We start from the raw sequence: 12,375 nt of genomic DNA, 5'->3' as shown, positions 1-12,375 counted from the left end.
CTAATACTCAGGTAGCTGTATTCAGCAAAATAGCACAAACCTGCTGTACTTTGCCTCCCCAACACCAAACAGGCTAAACGGGCTAATTAGCGACTAGCTAGTGAACATAGTGGAGCATTTAGCTGCTAAACAGCCAGATATTCCACTCAGGAGTTGATGGAGAACCAAACAGAGCTGAAAAGAGAGTGAATATTGGGTCAAATGAATACGAATGTTCCTCTGTGTGTGCTGGATGTATATATTGACTATAAACTGACTCTAGATGAGCAGTGATATGCGCTTAAACAACTTTTATCACTGCATGGAATAATGTGCGGAGAAGATGAATCATTGTTCTCCGGAAAATATTACGCCGCTTCAACAATGGTTATTAACCTCATTTAAGAGTAATTGTTTTGTCGGAGATGAGTGATAAGAGACAAAGTGACTGAGCGTGTCCTTGCTGAACGCATCTTTTCTCTTCATGTCACCTTTTAATTTATCTGCCTTATCTCCTATTTGTGGGTTAATATCCGCCCTCCTGCTAACAGAGACAAAGAAGAGAGGCTGTGGCCCAGCCTCGCCTTGTTTGCACTTCCCTGGCTCTCACAGTTTGATTCAGTTCTTGATGGATCTGTGGAAAATGCACGGCAACTTCACCAACTGCATAGAGATGCAGGAGGATATATTTGGAAGTTGTGAATGGCCTCTCTGTCTGTAGAGTCGACACTGAGTAGACTGAAGAAAACTCCCCATTCTGTCCACAGACAGCAACCATTACATTTTAGGCTTTTCAGCTGACTTAGCATATGCAGAGGGATTCACAAAGAGTGAAAAAGCACTGTCTGGCTCTTAAATATAGTTTGACAGGACACATGGAAGATGATGGACACAGTGTTGGCTCTTGCAGGGATTAAGCATACACCTTTTTGGATTTAGTCCGTCAAATTCACCCATTTACAAGAGGACACTCTTCCTAATATCTTCTTCCCATATGACTATAACGATTAACAGATGTTATGTTGAACATTGCTTACACACTGTGCCTTTGAGACAATGAACAACTGTCCCTCCCATGAACCGCAAATTCAGAAACTGAATAAGAGCCACCGGTCGTGTGACGTGAAATACACATTGAACTTGTGTACATGAGTGTGTTGGTGGTGTGAAGGATGGTAGATTTAAAGAGTATGTATTTACAATTCTGGGAACACTTCATACTCATACTTCATACCCATACTTCACAGTACAGATTTCATAATATAATTCAGGTGAAACCATACAGGCTTGTGCTTTCTAGAAAAATAAAATACATGGAAATAAATGGATGGTGAGGTAAGTTGAGGAGCTAGACATCTGTCAAAGGGAGACAGCAGAAGAGCAGTGAATAGGTGGCATTGTACACCCGAGCCTTGGAGAAGATAACTTCATTGGGAAGGTTGCTCTCACGCTGTGGAGAGGGGAAAATGGCTTCTATTGAAAGACTTTATTTATAGTCTCAGGAATGAAAGTCGATGAGAAAAGGATAAAAAAAACTTTAAATCAAGTATATGAAATTAAAAGGCGGTTGCCCGGGACTTATAGATGTTAGTTCATTTTCCTTTTCCACTGAATAAGATCTTTATCTAGGACTGTAAATCAAAATGATTTAACCCTCAAAGTCCAACTGAAATTAAATAACTTTTTTCTGCCACAGAGTACATATCCGCTCTGTAAATCATTTGTCCTGTGTTCTCTTTTGAGAAAAATCAGAAACCAAACTGGTCAAATGAATATTTGAGATTTTTTGGTTTCATGATGGTGCCCCCTAGTTTTGCATTAATTCGACGGAATAGTATCGGTATACATAAAAGGCTATTAAATTTGTACAAACTGTAAACTTCTGCATCTTATAACTCCAAGTATAATGAGAGTTAAATACAAGGATTTTTATACATGTAATAAGCTGCATATGTTGTAGCTGCGGCTAAAATACTCGGAATTATTATCTGTTATTCTGAAAAATTTAAATGAATATTTCCTGGCAGAAGTCAACTTTTCAAAGTCAACAGCGATTCAAAGTGCTTTAAGGCACAACACCAAAAAGACAAATATGAGGGAGATAAAATACATTAAAGCCGTAATAACTTCTATTTCTATTAATCTTATTTTTTTCAGCCACTTGTGGGCAACTCATGAAGCTGATATGGCAAACGTGCTAGCAAACAGCTGCCTATTCACACACGGAGCAATGTTAGCATTCATTCAAGGTCGTGTTTCTAACGTATGTCCTGTATTCACTCTCTCTGTTTTGGTCTCCACGAACTTTGACTTGATTTAAGCTGTTTAATGTTCCACTATGTTCACCTGCTAGTTGCATAATTAGCCCGTCTGATGTTGGTGCTGGGCGGATAACGTAAAGTTGATTCATCAGAGCGAAACATTGTCGATGAGGGCTGAGGCTGAACCAAAAACCAAAACAAGGAGGTGAAAGATGTTAAACAGCTCCCTAGTGTTGAGAGGAACTACAGAGTCTGTAATAATTCTCGGTGGGATCACTATGACCCATTGTTAATGTACAAACATTGATAACTGCAGCTTTAAAATTACACAAATCTCTTGAGATGAGGCATCCAACTGTTAGGTGGCGGTAAAACATCCAACTCAAGCATGAATTACAGTAAAAGTCTGGAGGCATTATCTTTGAAATAAAAAGAAAATAAATATCAGGCGACAATTGCACGCAACCTTGAACAGCTGGGAAATATATCTGTTAGCTGAAATGTATTTACTGAACAGCTGACTGCGGACATCAGTCGTGCAACTCTAAAAAAAAACCCCAACTGTTGTGTCTATTCTGTTGCAACAATTAAAACATGAGTCTTCAGAGCTTTTTCTTCTCCTGACACTGTCAAGGACATTGAATGCAGATGCAACTCCATCCGTGAAAGACAGGCTTGGGCCGCTGCCATTCTCAACTAAGCATCTAATTTTCCTGATATGGTACTTAGTTCCTCAGGGCCCAACCTGTAACATGGCATAGCTTTCTGGCTGCTCCCAGGCGGGGCTGCATGGCGAGGGAGTGGACTGCCGTGAGCCCACAGAGGGCCAACAGAGCTCCTGGATCTAGGCAAGCTTCCAGCCCCCAGCACGCACACCAGCCCATCTTCCTACCCCCGGGGCATTCTCACTGATGGCTTAGACTGGCTTTTCACTGTGCCATGATGCTTTCATTATGCTAGTTTATTCCCCGTTTTCCACTGCTGGGCATCTCTCCCATCTGCGTTCACTCACAGCGATCGGCCAAGCTGCTGAGGCTCTGGAAGACAAGGCAGGAAGGCTGTGTTTCAGTGAGGATGCACAGCGCTTTTACTACAAATCCCATTGCTTTCTCCATTATCCATCGCGGTGGTTGTGTGGTTAGGGTGTCTGCCATGAAACTAGTGGGCTGCGGTAAGACGCGTCTTGCCTTTCTTTTTTCTTCGAGCTCAACTTTGCAAAGGCAGGTCAAGGCTGTGCTGTACAGACCTCGATCACTGTATGAAAGTAGTTCATGTTGCCAGTGAGCGAATCATTTTGTAATTACCAGCATTGTTACTATCAAATTCTCCTCTCATAAGCACTTTGCATAATCCAAAACAAGTTATGTAATCAATCTTAATTGAGCATTGGGAAAGTGAAACCCACACATTTAGCTCAAGCAACTCAAATACACAAACAGAACAATGAAAAGAAAATTGATAAAGGCCACAGCTAATGATAAACAACTGGGTGCAGAGGCGGCTGCAGAGTCAGTTACAGAGGGTGCAAGATTGTAGATGCTGGTTTTGGAGTTGCATGTTCCTTGTGTTCTGTGTCCAGCTTATTTGTCCATCGCAGTATTAGTAAAATGTTTGGTTTTGTTGATTGTTTTATGTATTGATCAACACAGCCTCTCAAATATTTACAGATTACATGAAATCACATGACATTTGTGGTTGTCATGGTGGTTTTCATCAAACACACTTGATAACGTCATAGTAATTTACACAACAGGCTGTACGCAGTATATTGTAATAATTTGTATTAAACTAAAACATATTATTTTTGGGCGACATACATACATAAATGGAGTTGCATCGGAAGGTGAACAGAAGGATTGCAGTGAAGATGTGTGTTTCTGAAAAGGAGAAGGTTACTGCGTCTTTGACGTTGTCTACACTATCAACAATATCCACAGGCATCAGAAACTTGTGGGAGAAAACATAAGCAGAAAGTCACAGTTTTTGGATCCTCACACGCTGTCTCAGTTGACGCCCTTGTTCTGACTTACATTTTTGAGGAGGCCCTTTCCACCCTGCTAAATGAAGGACACTACTTCCTGCATTGCCACTGAACGTTGGTATTGGACATATATCATGACAATATGTACGTTCCTACATATTATCATTGTAGTGTCTTCGTAGCGTGTTGGGCCACCAGGAGCTTCCAGAGCAGCGTTGGTGTTCCTCGACACAGATTGTACAACACTCTACTGAACACCATTCTTCCGAAAGATACTTGATGATCAGATGTTTCCTTTCATTTGTCTGTAGAAGACACCAATAGACACATTTCTCACATAGTCATGTTTTCTTTGCCAGCATTTGACACAGTGCAGTAATTCATGTACATGATGCATATCACTGCTAACACCAAGCTCATTACTATACATTACTCAAGATGTTTTTGACCATAAGGATGCACTGGCCATGGAAAATTCGGCTGCAGCGAGAGACAGAGGTTGTGTACACTGCTGCCCGCAAAGCAACAACGCCATAAACATCCTGGCATCTGGCTTATGTTCCCATCATAAGCTACGCTCCAATTCAATTACCAAGTCCACATTCTGTGAGCGATGTTGAAGGGCTCTTGATGGAGTGCTATGTACATAACCCTGATTAGGGATTACGCATAGATGTGATGAATACCGCAAGACCATTGAGAAACACTCCAGCATCATAAATCAAAACCACAACGATCCACCAGATTTCAAGCTCTGTTCAGTTCTGGTCATTGGAATAAAAGCTGTATATAAAACACATTTTACAACATGGGAATTAGTGTAATGGTGAGAATTATGGCTTGTTGGTGTATGTGGGTATTTTTAAGACTTTATTTACTTTTCAGCAACACACACACTCAAGTAGACAACAAGAACTCCACAAAGAATTTCTATAACTTTCAACCTTATGCGTTAACTTTATCTTATCTTTAATTTCCACTGAACTGCTGGGCTTAAATGGAAATCAAGTGAAGCGACAGACTGAGGTCAAGGTTCATATGAACTATGAAAATATATTCTAAGATTTTACCTGTTTCCAACTGTATTTCCTATCCAAGTCTGAAATGACACATCTTCTTGGCCATATTGTATGACACAATAAAAATATGAACACATTAATTAGTAGGAAATATAAATAAAAAAGTAATATAAATATAGATAAACATTTATATGTCTACCATCTTTGTTTGGAATAGGGAACAGAGTCGCAACTTGGGAATTGGGGTAGATTTCTTTTTTATTGTGCAGCAGACTTAATATTTTTGGAGTCTAGATTCTGGAAATACTTTCAGAATTATATATGTAGACAAACGTTCAGTCGGTTCCCTTTGGTTCAGACTGAAATAGTTCAACTATTGAATGGACTGCTATGAAACATTCATGGTTCCCCTACGATGAATCCTAATGACTTTGGTGATCCCCAGACTTTTCTTCTAGCGCCACAATGAGGTCGACATTTGTGGTTTGGAGTGAAACGTCTCAACAACTATTGGATGGGTTGCCATGCCATTTGGCAGAGACATTCATGTCTCCCTAATGAGGAATTGTAAAAACTTTGATGACCCCTTAACTTTTCCTCTAGCACCATCATCAGGTCAAAAGTTTCATTTGTCCAATAACCTGCAAAACACATGACATTCCCATTAGCCTTTGTGTTTACTAATTAACAAATGTTATGCATGCCAACATGCTAAATAAGACGGTAAACATTGTAAATATTATACCTGCTGAACATCAATATGTTAGCATTGTCTTTTTGAGCATGTTAGCATTTAGTTCAAATCACCTCTGCCTAAATACAGCTTCAAAGAGCTAGCAAGCCTTGGAAGTGCTTAACAAGCAGTCGCTTGTTTGTATTTGATTGGCCAACAAAGTGCATTGCTGGATGCTGTCGCACTGCGCTCACAAAAGTTTCCCCCCTGGTCTACTTCTTTTTTTTCTTTTCTTTTTTAGCAGGCTACTAACGCATTAATCTCATTGAAATGAATGAGGAGGCTACATTTTTGACGCAGTGCTGTTGTCAGACTGAAGGAGGTCTTACAACATTTGACAAAGAAAAGGATGCTGGGAGCTGCTGCCGGACTAATGCAAGATAGATGTGAACGACGGGGACTGGATGCCTGATGGGGAACTTATATGAGGGCTACCACTGTGCAGCTCATATCAGATTAAATCTGCAATGGTATTAGCATGCAAATTGAAAAAAGGGGCAGTATTTCCTTTGGATTAACTGACACTGCCTGTGACAATGTATAAGTGCTACACTATAGACCTTATCATGCAGCCATGTGAAATACTGTAGCTGCATGAGTACATGCCTGTGGGCATCCTGAAGAAGGTCTCCACTGATTTAGTCATAGAAGTCATTAAAATGTGCTGTTGGTCACAATTTAAAATAGATTCAGGTACAAGCGTCACTCTGACACAGCAGAATTAACGTGTGAGAATGTGTCTCACACACACACACACACACACACACACACACACACACACACACACACACACACACACACACACACACACACACACACACACACACACACACACACACACACACACACACACACACACACACACACACACACACACACACACACAGAAATGGGAAAGTTATAGAAAATGCAGCTGGCTAAGATGCATACAAATTGACCTTTGGTTTTGTTTGTTTATTTGCTATCATTCTGTCCTCTTTCTGTACATTGTCAACACAAACGTGTCAGATAATATTAGAAAATATATCAGAAGAATTGTGCAACATATTTGAAACTACAAGCAGAAGAATCCAAAACATCCTTTATCAAATTTCTGATTTGTAGTAATGCAGCAGATTGGAATACGCAATGGCCATAAATTATCATTAATTTAATTGGTAACTGATGTAACATACATCAGAAATCCATCAATATCAATTAATGTGCCCGTATGAAGTTGATAAACTGGTATGAACCTAAAATCTCCTCTGTTTTTCATGATACAAACCTCAACTACACATAAAGCTAACTCGTTCCTTTTGGTGTGGGAGCTTGTGGAAATCATCCTGTCAGTTACAATATGAGATGAGCTCTTTGCATGGTTCTCATCACTTCTCGCCTCTCTAGTTGCTTCATGTTGGCCGAGAGGATATTTGCGGTAGCCCTGAAATCAGCAAACAAGTATGTGTTGTGATCCTGGAGCCTGTTAGCTGTGGCTGTGCTTCGGTTTTGAGCGGCGACATGCTCCTGCCAGTCATCAAGGTGTAACTCAGTCGATGTCGTACGTGCTGGTCAGCCATCTCGCTTTGAAGCAGCTCTTTCAAAGTAGTGTTTACCACCACTGCTGCCTCAAAAAAAAAGCTCAATCACTTGGGTTTTAGAGACATTTAAAATTGAGTAATTGAAAACACTTGTCTGTGTGAACGGATGTGGGCACCCCTCCAAAATGTATTCCTGAGATGCCTGGGCTGGAGACAGATCCAGATGGGTCTGAACTGAAACCAGATGGCTGGGTGAAGGGAACATAGCCTAGGTACTACTGCATGCTGCATACAGACGGACTCCATCTAAAGGTACAGGCACGGGGATTTTGCTGTGTGTGTGTGTGTTGGAAGCGTTGCTGCACGAATGCGAGTGTGTCCTTGGGAGGAAAAAATTGATTTGACAACATTTTTGGGGGGTTTTACAGAACGTCTATTGCCATCTCGTCTCAGTGTTGGAAACACGAATGACAAACGCTATACTGTAACTTACTTAGATAGTTTTATGAGACTGCATACGAGCAAGAAAATCCACCATGTAACTGTGGTGCTTGAAAGTTACACTCTGCTATTCTTAGTCAGATAACTTTGGCTGCAGCAGACACTTTGGCATTTAAACATTGGACTGATCCACAAGCATTAGATGTTCGACGGAGGAGCCGTGACATTGGATTTAAAAGGTCTGACAAAAAGAATAAATCATTGAAAAAGTTGCAAATCTCAAAATGTGCTTTTAATATTTCATTGGGTTCTTGAAGCGCACATTCCAGAGGTCATTTGCCAGACACATCTGTACTGTCTGTAGTACTGTGATACTATAAGTTTCCTTGGATTTTCTGTTGCTGAAGTTGTATTTAAAGGTGTCCGTCATCTTCATCTACGGTGGACGTTGCTCAAGCAAAATACAAAGTAAATCCCCAGTTACATTACATTGAAATAATTGTGGCTGCTGCAAACACACCTGTGCACCAGAGGATATTACCCACAGGCAGGTGTTTCAAACAGCCAATGCAAAAAAGCGATGAAGCTCTGGGAATGATATTGTACAGTTAGTGATTCACGGAGTTCTGTGAATGGCTCAGCCCTTTGGGAAATTGTGTGGGTCTGATGAATTAATGCATTTCAAATGCATCTTCAACAGCATGGCTCACGCATGTAGATACTTATTTCCACCATCTTACTTCAAAAGCATTCCCATTAAAAAATGTTTCCAATCAGACAGAAAACTGGAGCAAAACACACACAAGCAGCACACACAATAACAAAACCACACTTTCTTTGTCCTTGTTTCTGGTCTGCGTGAGCAACATCCTTTTAAATACCCTGAGGAGAAATTTGTCATTTCAGTTGTCTTACAGGGAGGCAAAAGTGCAGGAACAGAGCTGAGATTCTTGCTCAGGGACACTTCAGCAGGAGCAAAAATCAATGTAACTAAAAATGTTTTTAATGTGAATATAATCATTCTATATGTGGTATTAATATCTGCGGGTATTTGTAAACACTTCAAGTCAAGCAGGCGTGTATAGATTTAAGGTTGTATAAATAAGTTAAATTTCTGGGTTTGTTTTAATGGGTATGTCGTTCACTGAGGACTGGTAAGGTAAAAACAATGCCGGGCTCTCACACCAACTTTAACAAGTATGTGGATCCTGTACTTGACGAGAAGACAAGCTTGTCCTGTCACCATATCAAACCTCGGCAGTTGGATTCAAATGAAGACAGTGATAGGTGTAAGGGTTTTTCTTTTCAGTATAAAATATCCTGTAGATGATGTATATATAGAAAACATTTTAAAAAGAAAAGTGCTCTTCCACTCCTTATTCTTTAAACATGATCATTATGTTTCCACATTCTCTTGATTCTTACTCCCTTTGCAGAGCAGTGACTTAAGTAAACCATCTGCAGCTACTGTATACCTCACACCGGCGCTTGGAAAAATGTGAAAACATTTGTAGTAATTGACTTTTCTAATGTAATGTTTTGGTCCTAATGTGTCATGCTGCAGAGCTGCAGAGTGTTTTCATTCCAGCCTCCAGATGTATATGCCTGCTATGCTACTCGTATTGGATACACGTTCAGGAATGCAGATCCCCAGAGTTTTTGCGTTATGTTCAAGTCATGCAGACATCTGTTTGAGGAAAAACACCATCCATTCAGATACTACCGAGGAAGAAATTAATTTAACGCTCTTTAGAAAATAAACTGGAACATTACACCCTCCATTCTGGTGATGTGTCAATGAGTTTTTTTGTCAGTCTAAATCATACTTTTTCCAAGAATTGTGAATACCACAGGGCCACAATAAAATGAGTGCTCTATACACAGCGCTGTCTGCTAATTTCAGCCTTTCTGAGTGGTGAATACCACTTACAATGGTAAATGGGTTTAGCTGTTCAGAGTGCCCACAGAAACCAAATCTCTGTTTGGTTGCTCCACTTTCTGCTAACAATACAGATTATAACTGTGGTTTCAACAACATTGGACAGGATCATTTGATTTATGGAAGCAGTTTTAAAATATATTTTATGATTAATCATATTTCTCAGCACCCTGGGAATTTTTGTGTATTTATTTTAAGTTTGTCTCTCTTTTACCGGGGGAGGGAGGGGGAGGGGGGGTCCCTCTCGGCTGATGGCACCGCTGGGTGCTGTGTCTGATGGACAGATCCTGGTTCTCTCTGTCATTACTGTGCAGAGCTGCTGCTGCCCACAGCTCACCTCCTGTTTAAAATTTTTCCTCAACAATGAAGTGTTATTCTCATGTGAACACCACAAGCATCTGCCGCTAGAAAGCAAAACGCATTATCCCCCTGACCAAACATCACACATCGAAGCGCACACAGGAAATTCTAAATGTGGGTGCAAACACATCACCATTGACTGGTTTAACATGTGGATAACTTGGTTGTAATTATAATCCTACAGGAGTGTCTTGCATCATTTCCACTTCTCAAATCAGACAAATAACAAGGTTTCCCCTGCATCCCTCCAATACACTAGAAACACCAGAGGGTTTGAAGGTGTTGCTTTACAGTAATAGCTCATGTGAGCCAGTAACATCTGACAAAAGTCCCTCTTGTGGACACAGGTAGACTAGCACTGTCCTTCAGGTGACATCTTGCAAGTGCTTTTATATAACTCATTATATAAACTCGTTAAAAAGCTTTCGTGCAATATTTGAGATTAATTTGCTTGTGCTTGATAAAAGATCAACCTCCCATTTATTACACTAATTTCAAATTTCTTGCTCATAATGAGCTATCTCGTAATCCTATAATTAAAGAGGAAGTTGCTGTTAGGCAAACAGCAATAAGCTTAAGGCAAAATTCAACTTAGATGCAAAGTGACCTCTAATCAGAGAATCAGTTCATCCACCTCAATGTAAATGAATGCAAAACTCTCAAGCTGCAGCAGGCCGTTTTTTTTTTACTGTATGTTCTTTCTCTGTAACAGATTTGTCCTTTCAGTGAACTCTGCCCTCTATCTCCAGCACCATGCCAGTGCTGTCTGTTATATTTCTGAAAACAAGGTGAATCACCGTCTTCTACCTGACAATGGAATTCATTATCCTTTCCCCCCGAGAGGACGCAGAAGTGGTCTTCTCAAATGTGTTTGTGGTATGGCTACGCTCCAAAAAGGAAGAGTCTGCAGTGATGTGCTAACAAGGACGAGACCGACTTCCAAAACTCATGAATAAACTCTCAATTCACGTCTTCAGTTTCAGCTGAGACATACTGAAAAACCCCACCCACTTGAGTGAAAAAGCATAGGAAAGCAATAAATGCAAGAGCAGCGGTGCGTTCATGGCAAGCATGAATATCAGCTCAACATCTGACTCAAATCTTACATTGTTCAGATTGTTGTTTTTTTTAGGAGTGCTGACATAACCAATAAGCAAACAGGCTGGTCTTTGACATATTGTTTTCCACACCTCATTTGCAGGGGGGAGAACCAGCCATCACTCTGGAAACTCCTTCACAGAAACAGAGAGATGCTATATGTACAAATCTTGCGTTGGACAGTAAAACCCTGAAGGAATTAAATAAATGCACTCACAGTTCTCTGGTGTCTTTTGAAAGAGTCATCAAGCTGAGTTTCAACTTTCTAGATCCTCAAAAATCACATGTCCAACATGTAACTTCTGCACTTCAGGGACTGAGATGTGGATAATGATTGTGACAGTAGATAATAGCTCATTCATTAGGCGGTGACATTCATATTATCTTTCCATTGCAAAAGCTATTGGCACAGCTGGCAGAGGCCCACATTTGGATTCCCAAGCCAGAGTACAAGATACAGTAAGGTGCCAACAGCTTGACATCGTGCCCAACTGACAACGCTCTCGGAGGAATCAGGGTTATAGCACAATGATTGCCAAAGACAAACACAGAACACAGAAGAGAGACACAAAGAGGCCATTTCTGCTCTCTGAAACAGGAAAAGAGAAGTGATTTGTCATAACATGCAAGGAAAATATCACAAATCTTTTACTAATTGGAAAACTAATGGGGTGATTTGTGCTTGGCACACACTGACACCTGTAATGAACCGCATATCTGATGGCAAGAGGACAAGCTTGACGTTCGCCTGTTCACTTGATTCTGTAACTGAATATTTAAAAGCTATTTACACACACAAAAAAAAGGACAATTCAGCTTCCTAGCGTCTGATTCTGTCTGTAATAGTCGAGCATTGCACTGGGTGAAGAGGCGTGAGGCCTCCATGATTAATGATAGCTTAGAGTCCCACACATCATCCTCTGTATGCCGGCACGTGCAGCTGCAAGTTAGTGGACTCTGAGCCAACATTTCACTGACTTGGTAAGAAGAGAATGGGGAATTAGGTCACCAGCAATCATTCCCCACACTTTATGTCAACAGCAC

The sequence above is a fragment of the Enoplosus armatus genome, chromosome 4 (genome assembly GCF_043641665.1).
Source record: "Enoplosus armatus isolate fEnoArm2 chromosome 4, fEnoArm2.hap1, whole genome shotgun sequence".
Lineage (NCBI taxonomy): Eukaryota > Metazoa > Chordata > Actinopteri > Centrarchiformes > Enoplosidae > Enoplosus > Enoplosus armatus.
This window is presented reverse-complemented; position numbering follows the sequence as displayed.